The sequence below is a fragment of the Equus caballus genome, chromosome 4 (genome assembly GCF_041296265.1).
Source record: "Equus caballus isolate H_3958 breed thoroughbred chromosome 4, TB-T2T, whole genome shotgun sequence".
Taxonomy (NCBI): domain Eukaryota; kingdom Metazoa; phylum Chordata; class Mammalia; order Perissodactyla; family Equidae; genus Equus; species Equus caballus.
In genome coordinates this window covers 32,517,235-32,533,703 of record NC_091687.1, presented here as the reverse complement: position 1 = coordinate 32,533,703, position 16,469 = coordinate 32,517,235, and the positions used below count along the sequence as shown (strand labels likewise).

Genomic DNA, 16,469 nt, shown 5'->3' with positions numbered 1-16,469 from the left:
TACATTATTTATTATCTTAGAATCTCCGCTCTATCCACAAGTTTTGAACACCTTGCATACAAATACAATATATCCTTACTATCCACCAAAGAAAAAACACTTTTAAAAATTTTTCTACAGCCTCGGACTTTTCTCCCCACTGAATTGTTTCTAGGACTTGTGCTTAAGTGGCCATGTAGATGGCTGTGCTACCCTCAGAGCTGGGGATTATAGGAAAGGCAAAGAACTGAATGCTGGGGAGTGGTGGGGGGAAACAAAGGTGTGGGGATAAAGAATTCAGTTTGAGGTATATTGATTTTCCAGTGCTGTGAACCAAAGAAAAGGCCTAGTCTGGAGTTCAGAAAAGAGGTCAATCTTGGAGGAAAGGTTTGAAAGTCATCAGTTTATAGATAGTAGTAAAAACCATGTGGGTGAATGAGATTTCCCAGAAGAGCACATGGAACCCAGGATGAAGAGGTTACAAAATCTTCCCTGGGCTAGGGCCCAGACAGGGTGGCGTAGTGGTTAAGTTTGCTCACTTGGCTTTGGCAGCCCGGGGTTCACAGGTTCAGATACCAGGTGTGGACCTACACACTGCTCATCAAGCCATGTCGTGGCAGTGTCCCACATACAAAACATAGAAGAAGAGTGGCACAGATGTTAGCACAGGGCCAATCTTCCTCACCAAAAATAAAGAAAAAATCTTCCCTGGGCTGGAAGAAGAGAACAAAAACTTTGAAATAAGCTTTCCTAACTGCAACTGTGCATATTCAGCATAATCAACTATTGTTTAAAACTAACCAGGTCTTTCTGTCCCTCCTTAGTATATGAGTGAGCTGTCTTTCACAGGAAGTCAAGGTCCAGACATCAACATTCAGCCTCACAAGGCCAAATGCAGGCTGAGGATGAAAACAAACCAGAAAAGTCCAGACAGCCAAAGAAAAAGAAATTCAATCTTCAAGGCCAAACATAGGCTGGGGAGAAGGTGCCAACTAACATGGCCACATGTTCCTCCTCCGCTACCTACAACCCCAGCACACGCTCTCCGTCCCCTACCTAAAAGGGAAGCATGTACTCTCCCTCCCCTACCTAAAACTGCAGATAAAACCCCCTACCTTGGTGAATCTGAGGTCTAACTCCCATCTCCTCTTCCAGCTGCCTTTGGATAACGTGAAACCTCTTTCCTTGCCACAAGCCTGGTGTTTTAGTCTTTTTCTTTATTGGCCCTAGTCTGCGGAGGGTGAGTGAACCTGTGTTTGGGTTCAGTAATACAGATGTGAGAAGAGAAGGGGGACCCCCAGAACGTGAGAGGTAGGTTCCCCAACTCTGCAGCGCTGAGAGAGAATACACTGATATTCACTTTCCAGATTTACCAGAGTAATTCAGAGTGAATACTCCTGCCTCAGAAATCAAGTCATTTATACACACTTGCCCTTGCTATTTTGATGTTTCATCTCAGTCACCATCTGTCTGGAGTTTACCAAAGGAAACTTTCATTCTATTGTATGTGCCTCTGAACAAGTGTTAGAAAACATTCACAACCTCCTCCTTGGGCTTTGCTCTAGCTACACAATCCAAAACTCTCCAGCCTCTCACTCAACTCGGATCTCTACATTGATACTGCATCTTCAGTGACAGTGATGATATATTTTCAGAATATTCATTTAAAAAATATTCACACTTAGAACTGACGCCTAGCGTCCCAAGAATGTTTTTATCTCTCAGATATACATGAGGAATATCTATGATGCTTTTTTTGTGAGGAAGATTGTCCCTGAGCTAACATCTGTGCCAATCTTCCTCTGCTTTACATATGGGACGCCGCCACAGCATGGCCTAATGAGGTCCCACCCAGGATCCAAACATGCGAACCCGGGGCTGCCAGAGTGGAGCGCTTGAACTCAACCACCATGTCACCAGGCCGGCCCCTAATAATATCTATGAGGCTTTCTTTCTCAAATATTTTATGCTTTATTGATCTAATAGGGGAAGCATAGCTTTTAATTACAAATTTAAAAATCATGGGATAAATATGTTCCCTCTCAGAGTCTTGAAAAATTTGCTCTGTGAATTGGAATACTAAAATAACATCTTCCAAATCTTTTTATCTGCTTCACATTTGTAAGATTTGCACAGAACTTCTAGCATAATGCATTTCTAGAATCCAATTTATAATAGCACTGCAGGAGTTCATTGATAGTCCCATATGACTCACGAGAAAAAGGAAACAAGAAATAGTGTCACCATGTGCTTTGTTTTGAACATGTTAACTAAACATTACAGGGGCAGATTAGGAAAGCAATCCCTTTATTGAGTAATTGCCCACTTAAATCCCTAAAGATCAGTTATTGTAACATGAACTGTAAGATTGCCACTAAGAGTCTTAAATGAGTCAATAAGAGGTCATGTTTATATACATTAAAAACACTTGAAAGAATAATATTAACATTGACTCTCGGGCGTGCCTACACTTGCCCAGTGAAAGGTATTTCTCTAGGAAATATGCTGCTTTCAACGTCAGTATTCTTCTAAATGTGCAGCAGATGTGACCACTGAAAATTCACTTTCAATATCTTTTGATTTAATAGTAATAAAGAGAAGCCAGTGTTAAGTTCATTGATGTGGAAGGAGGTCTTATTTAATGTCATGCTGTTGATATTGGCCATTCAATTCATAGATGGAGAAAGCCTCCAAAGTGGATAATTAACGGGCTATTCCAGCACTTCTGTTTTTAATCTGGCAAAGTAGTTATTAACAACAGAGGAGGTTTCTCACTATTCTTTTCAGTTAATTCTTAGCAGATAAACTGATACATGTAGTTGAATTTGCAAAATCACTACGTACTTCAGTAGTATAAAAGAATATGGATTCTTATTGTTTTTGGAAGATTCTAGATCATTAAGTATATTACGATCTCTAATAAAACTTGGTTTAAAAGTTTTCATGGCCTCAGAATACACTTGCACTATAAAATGAGGTAATGAAATGTGTCACATGAGTTAAGAGTTGTAAAAGTCAGAAGAGGAAACCTAAAAGAAAAATAAAACCCTCTACCTTAAAATTTAAAAATTAAAACCCTATGACTTTTCATTTTTGATGAACATCTAATCATGTATCCAAAAACTCAATGTGTTCTCTTAGACCCAGGTTAGTATGGCCTTTCCTTTTATTTATTTATTTTTGAAACAATGTTAGTAAAGAATTTTACTGTTTGAAATTATTTATCTGTTAGTGTATTTCTTTGTCATATTAAAAAATCTTAATCTCAGAGCTCTTTGGTTTATGACTATTACATTTTGGGAGTTATCCTCTGGGATTTAGGGCTTAAGATTAAAATCATAATTTTAGACCTAAGCTGAGAGTATATATATACTTTTACTGTGATTTCCAATCTGTTGGGGAAAAAGTCTGTTGGAAAAAATATATATACCATTAACAAATAATAAGAAGTCATCATGCCTCTTAGAGTAACACTAGAAAGCCAAAGAGACCTTGTATTAATGACACCTAAGTTGAAGTTGATAAACTGCTGAAAATTTAACATTTAAGAACAGATTGTACCAAAGCATTTCAAAATTATGAGTCCATGAGATTGAAGACATCTGAAAACTCCCTTATAAAACCAAATTGTAATTACATCAATCTCTAGCATTCAATTTCTTACAAAATCAGAGTCCTTGGGGCCAAAAAGAAGAGTTCAGTGCAACAACATTTGGGCTAATTCAAATTCTCTGCCCTGTGTCACCAGTGGAGACCTGGTCCTTGGGTATCTTCCTGGGATGTTGCAAGTAAGCAGAATTTGGGACTGTTGGTATAGATTAATTGCTACTAGAAAATTGAAAAATTCTTGGAAACTCCATTCCATGAACCAAAATCTAGAACTTTGAAGGTGGTTAGGATATGCAACAGGACTCAGAAAAGTTAACCAGATTTAGAGCCAGAATGGTGCCCCCACATCTAAGAACATCTCTAAGGACTTGCACTGAAGTAACTTACAGACTTATAGTTATGAAGATTCACACTCTTTACGGGTCACTCTTGCTGTCTCATTGAAATGATTCAGATCTCAAATTCATGATTATGACTGATTTGGCAACTCATCCCCTGGCATTTCCCAGATATCAGAGTCTAGTAGGGGTGAGATAAACCCAATAACCATCCCCAAAGGGTGCTTCCATTTTCCTCAAAACCTTGGAGATTAAATGTGATCTAGCATTTGCTTTGATTTTGGCAAACTGGTACAGGGACTACTGCTACCATAAAATCACCTATTCCCTATAATGAAGAAAAAGGACCAAGGGGGTTAAAGAATCAACTTTAAAAGGCAGGTATGTTTTCTCCCTAGGAAGTTTCCCACTTGTAAACTGTGAAGTTTTACAGAAGGGCGAAGAGTGGAAACCTTCTCCAAGTGCAAGGCAATGAATTAAACAATAAGACCAAGTAAATATATATATTGATATGCTGAAAGAAAGGTGTAGAAAGAAATGAAAAATTGATACACTGGGAAAAACAGGAAAGAAGTTTTATTTTTAGGAACTTGAAAGAGAATGACATTATTTCATTGACAATGGGTAGGGGTAAAGAGGGCTCATCTTTGAAATTAATTAATCTTTAACAAGTATTTTCCAGGCTACATATTTAGATCCTTTTTATTATTTTTGAAAAATAATAGCAGGAGATATGTTGCACATATCTAGAAGCTCATCAAATTCTTCTTCTTGAAAACACAGAAGGACTTCATATTCTCACAGCTGGATTGGGTCCAGGTCTCTTGGTTCTGCTCAATGGAAGTGGGTGAAAATAACATATACATATTTCTTGACCTATCTCCAGAACATCTTTTTGATGCTCTTTAGGGATCATGATGTTAAATTATCAGCATCACAAGATGAAAAGAGATTGACTCCCTAGCTACTTAATTGAAGGTAAACTGTTAAAGAGAACCAATCTCAATACACATCAGACTGTGACAGAAGCAAGAAATAAATCTTTCGTTGTTCTGAGCTACTAAGATTTCATGTTTTATTTTTAATCATAGCATACCTTAGTCTATCCTGCTTAATTCATAAACTGGCATAATGTGAGGACTACTGCTATAACAAAACCTAAAATATTTGTTATAGGTTTAGAGATCAGGTGATGGAAACAAGAAAACTGACAAGTGAAATTTAAGAAGATGATGATCCATGTTACGCAGAGGCAAATGTTTGGTAAAACTGTTGCATGCGATAACTTGAAAGGCAGACTATGTATCTATTCAGCTAGAAACTCTAGGAGATGTGGTTAGGGAAAAAAATCAAAGAATTGGTTTATTTTGAACATTATTGACTACTTTTAACAAGGTATTACCACCAAAGAGAGGAGCTCAGGAGTATATTAGCCATTTTGCAAACAGAAATAAAATAGAATGCAGAGTCCTAAAATTCTGCACCTTGTAAAGTTAGAAGAGCTAGCTGCTTATGGACTCCAAGCAGTTGGTGATGGGATTTTAATTGAATTGAGCAACAAAGATCCAGTAAAATGTCTCAGATGAATAAAATAAATCAAGGCTAAAATCAGTAAATGTATGTATAGCCTTCCCACCCGTTATCCTAGATTGGTGATTCCAATTAAGTTAACAGAGAAACGAGTCAGTAAAACGTAATGAAATAAAGAGATTTGAGAACTATATCTGGAAAAGAACTTTGGGTACATGATTACTGGTGCATGTAAAGTTAGAATAAAACAAATCAGCAGTCTACTGGTTTCAAAGAATTTATTGCCAAAAGTCGCAAATTTGTGCTACAGAAGGCTTTGACTGCTTCAGACTTAAAACCAACAAATGAATAATAATAAGACCTTGAACCCTCCATTTTCTACCAGCATGAGGCAGACTTTGAAGGCTGTATAGTTTCAAAGGTATTCTCTCTAACACTCACTTCAGATGTAGCCAAGGAAAATAATGGACTAGTAGGAGTCTCCAAATGGGTGGATCAAGGGGCCATGGAGAAAACGGATAAAATAATTCCTTCTTGGGAGATGAATTAGAGCCTAATCCAGGTAACCCCGACCCCCACATGCTCAGGGTAAGGGACCTTCACAAAGTCTTCCCAGCGGATTTTCGGAATTGCAGTGGGCAAGTGTCCACTGTGTGTTTTCTGTTCTTCCCCTTTCTGAGTGGGAAATTTTGTTCTTTCTATGTTCCACTATTGGGCAGTGCGCGCACGCGCGTGCGCGCGCGCGTGTGTGTGTGTCTGAAGGTAGCCAAAGAACTTGTTTCTTTAGTTCATAGGTTCCCAATACAAAAGAAATCATAAGTGGACTATTGGACAGGACTGCACCTTAACAAAAAGCATAGCTCTTTGAACTTGCAGTCAGTCCACAGAACTTGGTGTTCCCCCTTTGGGGAGGAAATGAGAATGTATATTGTATGTGAAAAGGGACAAGTAAATTTTATATTTAATAATCAAGAGTAGACTGTGTTAGAAAATGGTTAAATATTCATCACATCTGTTTCCTTTTCCTTGGCACACAGGAAAATTCTATTTGCAAGCCTTTTTTGCAGTTAACTTTCACATGAACAGTTCTGTCTAAGGGAAAGTGGGAGAAAATGACAAACACCACTTCCAGACCTGGCTGTTAATATCTCTTCTGAGAGTGTCATGGAGCTCTCTCTTGCTTTTCAGCTATGGTCTGAGATTGTGCATTCAAGATAGTGGTAGCACAAGATGGAAGCATCCTCTACTTCCAAAGTCCCCCTTGTGGGATAGCCACAAGAAATAAAATATCATTGGATATATGTGTTACAACACCTAGCATGCTATGACGTATATCATTGATCCATTCCCTGAGTTGCCACTATTTCCATTCAATCCACATCATCTCTCCATTCTAAGCTTACTCCACACAAACCACAGAGTGACTTTAAAAGTGTAATTGTATTGTTTCTCTATTTATAAACATTCCATAAATTTTCACTCACTATGGCATCATCTTCAAATTAGTAACATAGAATGTAAGAATTCAAACTGCCTATTATCGCATCCTATATCTCAATTTTTTCTGGTGTCTCTGACTCACTCTCTAATTTCATTTCACTCTTTGGAAATTTCCTATTAATTTTGTAAGGTTTCTTGTGTGTGAAGACTTTCCAGTTGTCTCAGGGGTAGGGGATGGGGAGGTGCGTTTTCCTCCATTCTCTCATAGCACCTGGTGCAAATCTCTCTTATTTTATTATAAATATTTGCTTATATCTGTCTTTAATTATGTGTATCTCCTCAAAAACTCTAATTTTCCTTCATATTACTCTTTCACAGCATAGTTCATAACACATATTAATCACATCTTATATAAATAATAATATAATAAATGAAAAAGTACCAATAAAAATGTTATTCATGTAGGCCAGTTGATATAGTCAATTAATCGACAAAAGTAGATTTCAGTTGAAGAACATACTTAGGAAATTCCTTCTTTCATATATTTTCCTGTCATATTTTTATAACCTCTTCATAACATTTTTAACCTCTTTATATAACCTCTTTTATAACCTCTCCATAACCTCTTCATTCATTATTGTTGTGCTTCTCACCTAAAAACCGATTTAACACAAAGCTTCTGTGTTGTATTTCATTATGTTCTTATACTTTCTTCATGGTAGTTTCATTAGCCATGTTTATCACAGCCTGAGAATCCATCACTCCGAAAGAAAAAATAGCAGTTATATCATCCTTCTCCCCCAGACACAATTAGAATGTGTTTTTAATGTAGCCTACTTATTAGTACAAAGCTAAATTGGTAGTCTAAATGCATTCAAAATCAAATCACTCATCATTAATTCTATAGAAGACCTTGGGCTTAGAATTATGAACCCATGTCTATTTTTGTCTTATTCTCATTGAAAATTAAAAATTGACTTCTGATTAAATTTTTAAATGCTTTGAGTTAAACTGTAAAAATTACCTTCTAACTCCTTGTCATTAATGCAACGAGATGAGATAAAACTGTTTATAAACTTGTACTTTGCCAGCAAATGATGTCTCTTAGACCCTTTCAAGAAAGAAATTTAAAACAAGCTTACTTAGTAACTTAGAAATGGATTTTATAATGAGGTATCATTCTTCATAAACCAGAAATGATTTTATGCTAACACTATGTTTATTTCCTTGACAATGTCAAAGAGACTTGCCATGAACATTTTACAATATGACTCAGTATCATAGGAGTGACAGCTGAAGTCAAAGTTTTCCTTCACATTTCTCTAATTTATTTAGGTTCCAAGATATTTTGCCATCAAAAACATTTAAAGATTTACTAGGATAAGTCAGCAAATACAAACTGTGAACCTATAATATAAAGCACAGTGCTAAAGGCTCACAGAAAACAAAGAGCAACAAAGCAGCACAATTCACAATCTAACTACCGTTCCGGGATTTTTCAGTTTATTTGGAGCAAAAGCAGCAAAACAAACTAATTCATTAGAGAAGCCAAATGAGTGATGACAAGAAAAAACTGTGTTTCCATAATGCTTTTAAGTATCTTTGCTTTTGTATGTATTGTATCATTTGATCTTCATTAAAACCATACAAGGTGGAAACTCTTATTATGCCCCTCCTCTCTTTTTACAGATCCATTCTTATTTGAGTTGTATATAGGAGGGCTTGTCCATTATCTTGGTGCAGGGAGAAATACTGAACTGTTCTGTTCTTTTAGTAATACTTGAGTGGGGAAGTTGGAGATAGGCTTTCCTTTCCATCCACTTAAGTGTCCAGGATCTACTTTCTGATTCTCTGGGGCTCATGACTATCCTGAAATGATACAAGGATTGTCTACATGAGGGTAAATCTAGTGAGGGCTGAGAAAAGTCCTGGGAAATAGAACAAGAATCGCCTAGGCTGAATAGTCATCAGGTGAAGTGCTGGCTGCAGGTGATGGGGGGTGCTCTCTCAACACTGTGGGAAGAGCTATGGTGTGGGCCCCAGCATGAGGGAGACATAGAGCTCACCAGTTGGCTACTACAGCCCTCACAAGACTCCCTGGTGCCTGCCATAGGCATATCTTCTCAAGTAGGCTTGGATGCCTACTCTGTTCCTGTCTACCTAATCCTTTGCTTCGTCCTAGAGCCCACCAACCACTCTCCCTGTGACCCACTCACTGTCTGTGTCCCTGTAACTCAGTTTTGCATCTCATATCCAATCCTACTTCCTTACTGCTAGATTCACCATCTCAAATCTGTACTACTGTATTAACCTTCTTCTAACTGTTATCTCTTCCCCACATCTCTCTCTACAAACTCCACATTGCCACGCTTCCTAAAACACAAATCTGATGTTGTTATTTTCTCAAAGGTGAGGCTTCGTAGCATAGAATTCTCCTTATCTGACAGTCTTCATCTCTTACTACCCAATGCTCCCCGAGGTGGTCTAAACACACAAGAAACTTAAAGCATTCTCTCCATGCAAAATGCTACTCTAAAGCATTATGTCTTTGCTCATGTTCCCACTGCATGGAGTGACCATTTCCCTCTTTTCCATATGGAAATAATCAAATATCCCCTCATTTACAAAATTCCACACTTCTCTAACAGGAAGAGTTTCTCTTTTTCTGTGATCTTATTTAAAGCACACTTTTTCTAGCTTTATCAAATTGCATTGAGATTTTTATTTGTGAATGTGTCTACCCCATTAGATGCTTATGTTCTCAAAGTCAGAACAAGCAAAAAACTGTAAGAGCTACAATTGCCCATTACAAAATAAATTTATTTTTCCACCTTCAGAGACTACTTACTCTTCATCAAACATACATGCTTCTTTCCTCATGATAGGCTTTTATTTTAAAATACTCTGGCTTGTTTTTAATATACTAAATTTCTAATTATCCTAAGATTCTGTTCAAATGTCATTGCTTTTATGAAAAAATTGCATGGGGAATGGCACAAATAGGGTTACTTCCTTTTTGAAATATATAATTTCTTATGCCTTGCTTTAGAAAATACTAACAATTTCCTCTTTTCTTCTTCCATAGTACTGTATATATCAACAAGAATACAAGAATATTGTTATCAAAGAGAAGAAGTATAATATAGTGGATAAGAACAGTGCTCTGGAGACAGACCTAAGTATAAATCATAACCCAAACCTGTGCTAACTTTGAACTTGGGAGAATTGTTAAATTTATTAAGACTCGGTTTCTTGGGAAAACTGTTTTCATCTTAGTAACTAAGTTCAGAGATCACTTTGTATGTATTGTGCTTGTTAAAAGAGACAATTTTTATAAAGCGCTTAACAAAATGCCAGTGTTCAATAAATGTTATAATTACTGGGTGATTTTTGCCTCTTTCAAGTGAGAGGACTGGGGGAAAGCAGACATGCTCTACTTCAGTCCTCCAGTAATCCTGGCAGTTCTGAGATGCCCTTCCGAAGAAAGCATGGCTGCATCGAGAAGCAGGAATGTCTGCTACGTTTGGACGGAGCATTGAAGTATTAACAGTGTTTGAGATCCACTGTTCTAAATTTAAGGCATCTTGAAGCCAAGGATACTACTTTAACTATTTCGTACCTTCATAAATGAGGATAAGTTTTTCATAAAGCACGTTTCAAAATTTTTTGTGGACCTGAATTGGTAATCTGAAGTTAGATGTCATTCCAGTTCTTCATTCAAAACTATATTGTATGCCAATGCCAATGGCTTCCAAAAAAGAATATTTTTTTGAGAAGGAAATCTGTTGGCTAATAAGAAAAGGATTTCAATTGTCAAGCTGAAATAATGACATAAGTGAGTAGGAGTATAAAGAACAATGAACGGAATGTGGGTTTGATCATGGAGAGCAATATTTGGAGGCAGCATATTGCTCTGCATGGGTGGTAGTATTGGGACATTCATGGTAATACCTGGTTCATTAACCAGGTCAACCATACTGCTACTTAGAAGCAATGTTTAGGAAAATAATTCAACTTGACTATTTCCTTCTGGCTGCTCAAAAAGTAGCAGCATGCTCTATAATCACACCTAAATCTGAAGACTACCATTTCAGTAATTGTACAGAGAAGAAAGAAAATTCTTAAAACCACTTTTGTTCCAGGTTAATGACGACCTGGTCTCCAAAAGATGGGTTGGAGAAGTTGATTTTTTTTTAGTAATTTAAGTTATTTCACTTTAGACTAAAATTGATAAGAAGATGCTTCAGCCTTCTGGAAACATAGGGAATTTCTTTTCTGTTTCAGGAAAAAATTATGTCACAGGATTCTTAGCCTCATTCTTTTTGTGTGTGTGAGGAAGATTGGCCCTGAGCTCACATCTGTTGCCAATCTTCCTCCACCTTGTATGTGGGATGCCATCCCAGCATGGCTCAATGAGTGGTACATGTGTCCACATCCAGGATCCGAACTGCTGAACCCTGGGCCACTGAGGCAGAGCACACAAACTCAACAACTATGCCACCAAGCTAGCCTGACTCCATTCTTTTCAATGCAAAAATAAATGGAAAGAAATTTCACTTGATAGAAAATAATGTAGATTTCCCTTTAATTTTAAAGAAAATTGTTCATCTCAAATTTATAAATTTTCCATTTTAAATATCTGCTTTATGTGTATCTGCTAATTTTATAATTTATCTCAGTTAATCAATTACCCTGTGATTAAACTGTCTCCTGGGGGCTGACCCAGTGGTGTAGTGGTTAAGTTCGTACATTCCTTTCCAGTGTCCTGGGGTTCACAGGTTTGGATCCCAGGAACAGACCTAGCACTGCTCATGAAGCCATGCTGTGGCAGCAACCCACATAAAATAGAGGAAGATTGGCATAGATGTTAGCTCAGTGACAATCTTTCTCTAGCAAAAGGAGGAAGATTGGAAACAGGTGTTAGCTCAGGGAAAATCTTCCTCACACACAAAAAAAAGATGAAGAAAGTATAAATAGGGTGCATGATTTAAACATAAACTGTCGCCTGCATTTAATTGTCAAATTTTTAATGCAAAATGAACTGTAGGGTAGTGTTTATATAATTTTATGGGCTTATGAGCTAGTATTTTCATGCTAGCTATTAATGTAATTTATGTTTGCCTTTTAATATATTGAAAAAACAATTGGTGATTTGGACTTACTATGTAAGCACCAAATAATATATATGGACTACATTACATAATACATGTGTTTCATTAAAATATATGTGATTTCAATATTTTGTGGGCCAGAACATGAATTATATTTTCAATATCACCTCATAAATTTGTAAACCAGAACATATATATATTACCCATATGCTCTCTTTCTCAGAACATAGAAATCCACTAATAATATACTTCTTTCAGTGTATATCTTTTAAATTTTGATGATGTAGCATTTCTCAGAATATATTGGCGGTAACTGACTAATGACATGCATTTTTTTTAGTCTAAAAAAATCAAGGTCCTTTTAGAAGACGTTTTTGGAAAAATCTAAATGCAATTGGGCATAAATACTCCTTCTCCAAAATGAACTCTAAATATCCGTAATCAAAATTTGAAATACTCAGATTCAAAATTAGGAAAATAATAGCACCTGTGCCATGTGAATGTAATGTACATCAACCAAGTGCTAAATATATTCATATTTAATTTTCCCATCAATTACTAGATTACTCATATAATACATGTATTCTATATTTAAAACATAAGTATGTTCATATACATATACATTTCCATAACTCTTCCAAGAGTAAAGAATGGTATTTTAGTGAAATAAATGTTAATATTTTAAGAAAAAACAGCTCTTTTAAAAGTTTGCTAAATTCATGTCAGATTACCTTGTAGAAACTTACCAATTTAAAATATTGAGAACAGTGTATGAAAGTGCCCATTTCTCCATACCTTGTTTCAATTAGAATAGCATAAATTTTAAAACCTTTGCTAATCTGGTAGGTAAAGAATATCGCCAATGTTTCATTAATTTAGAATTATTTATTTAATAGTACATGTTATCATCTTTCATCTATTTATGGTTAGTTTGTTCTTTTTCTTCTATGACTTATCTCTTTTGGTATACATTTAATGCCTGGCATCTAATCTACATTTAGGGTAAACCAAGGACACAATAAGAACTAGAACATAGAATACGCAACTGCAGGGCTGCAGGAATTTCCCTATATATTAGTAGGTAGTGTCAAGGGTGCTGACTCTACCTAGGATAATAGTGTAATTTTGGCAATGCATCTGAAATTCGCAGTCTCTTTGACTGGCAGTTTGCCACATGTGGAGTATTATATGCAAAACTTCAGGCGTGCCTCTACAAGGAACTAGGGAGGCATTAGGGAGCTCCTTTCCTTCTTTGAGATTTTTTTATCCTAATTCTGTTATAAATTAAAGTGAAGAAAATTTCAACAAAGTTGTCATTCTTGTCCATATTCATATCTGGACCAACCTTTGTAGTCTGCACTAGCCCTCACTTTCTGGGAACAGAACTCACGTTTCCTATGAGAAATCATCTCGCTGCTCTCTCCACTTGGCTTGGATGAGCTGAAACCACATAAAAGGATTTACATGACCAAGACTGAGCAATCAGAGAACTCACCTCTGACTTCCTGATTGGTCCAGAATGAGCACATGGCCCAGTCAGAGCAAATTCGAGCTTGTTTTAGATTTTGCTGGAGGGACATCTGTCTTCTTTGGGGTAGCGGAGAAAGTAGGCTGTATCCCTGAAACTGCCAGCATTCCGCTTGCCACTAGAGGAAAAGGGCTTGTCTGAAAATGAAGTCAACATATAGGAAAACAAACTGAAAGATGGAAAGACAGAATTCAGATTCCATCGTTTAACCAGTCGAATTCAGTTACGCATAGGTTTCCCAGTTAAGTGAATAAACGCATCCCCCTTTCTACTCAAGCCAATTTGTGTTGGGTTTTTTAACATCAATACTGAAAGATTCTTGACTGCTAGAATAATTTATGTTTTTTGTCCCCTTTTCTTTTTGGAGTGTCCATTTCTTCATTATTTATAAGAATTTACTTTTAATTGTGTTTATGATGATTTTTGTCTTAGAGTTTTGATGATTTTACATTCTTATGCAGTTGAGTCTAACCTTTACAGGTTTTTCCTCCGGTGACTACACGTTTATAAAATCATACTACACCTACTCATTTCACCTATTTTTTAAAAATTTCCCACCTACAATATACTCAATTCTCCTGTTTTTGCAGGTCTCTTTTTTGTTTCATTGTTTTCTCTGTCTTTTAAGATAGTACAACACTCATTTTGATTATATCATATTTTGCCACATTTTAACGTCATTATTTTTTAATCCCTCCATAATTTCCCTTGCTGTTATTGCATTTTTATTGCCTGGGTAGAATGTTGGAATCATTTTATAGTGTTTTCTAAAATAATATTTGGATTTTGATTACAATTGTATTAAATATGTGAATTAATTGATGGTAATTCCTTTTTTTATATTAAACTTTTCCATTTAAGAGCATAGCATATCTCATCTGTTATTTACATGTCCTCAGTGATGTTTTACAGTATTTCACAAAGAGGGCATGCACATTTTCTTTTAATCTTTTCCAAAGGAACTCTATAGTCTTTACTTTTGTGAACTATTTTTTTCTATTGTATTATTGTGTATTGTGAATATATTAGGCAATTGGTTCTGGTATATCTCTTTTTATAAGACATATTAGTCATCTCATATTAGTTTTATAATTACTTAACTAAATCTTTAGGACTAATTGGTAGAGATTTTCATTTCTGTAAACCTTAATAATTTGCCTCCTCCTTTCCAGTATTCAGAACAGTTTTTTTCTGTTTGTGAATTGGCTGATATTTCCAAAAAAATGTTACATGTTACTGGTAATGGGCATACTTATTTTATTTCTGACATTAATGGAAATATTTCAAGAATTTCTAGTAATATTGTGATGACTATAAGTGTGTGTGTATGCATATATTATTAAAAGATAAACTGAATCATATTAAAATTTTTAAGTTTATTTGCACAAAAATCAATTCCAATCAGGCAGCGCCAAAACGAAAGTGATTAGCTGTGCTTCAGTGACAAGAGCTAGGGGCAAGGTATTCACAGGGAACACATGGCAGCAAAGCAAGGAAGGTATTTGATTGGCTATAGCTTAAGCAGTTGCATTATTTGGAAAGCCTAGTTGGCTGTTTGGAATCGGTTGTTACTCTCAACCTTGAGGCATTGGCAGGAATTGATTTTGGCTTAGGTTTCAGTCTGCTTACTGAGCTACTGAGGCATTAGAGACACATTAGTCTAATGGCCTCGTTGTTTGATAACTTTAACAATATACACAAATGGTTTAAATTCACATGGTACATAAGATGGTTGGATTGACAGGGAAAGTCTTAGAGCAGAGCTGCAAACATGCTTTTATATAGGGGACAGATATCCAACTGAAAGCTACGTGGATACCTTGGTATCTGGATAATGCACTGTTTACCTAAAGAGGCAGCCACTGTTCACTACTGAAACTGTCATTCTAATCAAATCAGAAACCGCAGTTTTTATGGCATAAATGTTGACAAATCTTTAAGAATAGGCAATATTATACTGCAATAATGAACAATTGGAACATTCCAGTGGCTTATAGCAATGAAGTCTATTTCCTGTCCGTTGTGCATGGCGTCACACGTTTGCTGCAGTTGTGCTGCATGTCTGCTACATGTCATATTCACTCCAGGCCGATTGAGGTGCAACAGAGGGCAAAGAGAATGTGGCAAAACATCCAGTAGTTCTTAAAGCCAAAATTAGTCAATAACTTTTCACATTCAAAACAGTAACATGGCCAAGACTAATGTCCATGAGAGTGGGAAGTATAACTCTTCCCTAGAATGGGGCAGAGAATAGCAACTACTTCAATCTATAGCAAGTAATTCGTAATGTGCATAAATACAAAGTGAGACAAACAAAACTTGTCAGCAGGCCAGGTTTGGTTTGTGAGCCATCTTGCAAACTTTATTTCATGCTCTTTAGTTCTAAATCTCAGTCCTAATGCCCTGTGACTGATGGCCTCCAGTTCACCGAACCAAAAAATACAGTCGATTCACTGAATTGCAGCTATAAGCTTTCCAATATCCACTGAAAAATAGGAGAAGCAGGACTCCACAATAGCCTTTGGCGGCCTTGTGGAAGAATCATTGAACCATAAATCTTGAGTAATTGTTTAACATAAACTAGAATTAAAATTCTTTCCTGAAAGTCAAGACAAACACACAATCTCATGTTTTACCCTTCAGATTCCTAAACTTGTTTGAAAATGCAAATAACTAGGCTTCTATGATATGTTTATGTCTAGCTGTTATAGAAACCAGATAAATTAACTTTAAAATCTATTTCCCTAATCAAATAATGGCCTTCAAAAATAACAAGCATATTTCAAAAAAATTAATTCCACTAACTTATCACCTGTCAGTATTTCTTGTTAAATGTTCAAGAGACCTTATCAGGGTATTTCTTCTTGTCTGAAAATGTTTCTTGAACCAATATAGTTTTTCCAAAAAATTATATAAGCCACTACAATGGACAAA

General features: G+C 36.1%; 1 long non-coding RNA gene across 3 annotated transcripts in view; it reads right to left on the bottom strand.

Annotated features, from left to right (window-relative positions):
* Positions 1 to 16,469, bottom strand: part of LOC138923729 (uncharacterized) — a 78,457-nt gene that overhangs the window by 8,819 nt on the left and 53,169 nt on the right. Inside the window, exons 3-4 of one of the 3 annotated variants that reach the window (XR_011437789.1) lie at positions 13,503 to 13,672; positions 4,488 to 4,756 (exon numbers count right to left, since the gene is read on the bottom strand). This is a non-coding gene — a long non-coding RNA (uncharacterized lncRNA). Of the gene's footprint in view, positions 1 to 4,487; positions 4,757 to 5,719; positions 8,766 to 13,502; positions 13,673 to 16,469 lie in introns of those variants that run through there. The other 2 variants (XR_011437790.1, XR_011437791.1) reach the window with 2 other exon arrangements.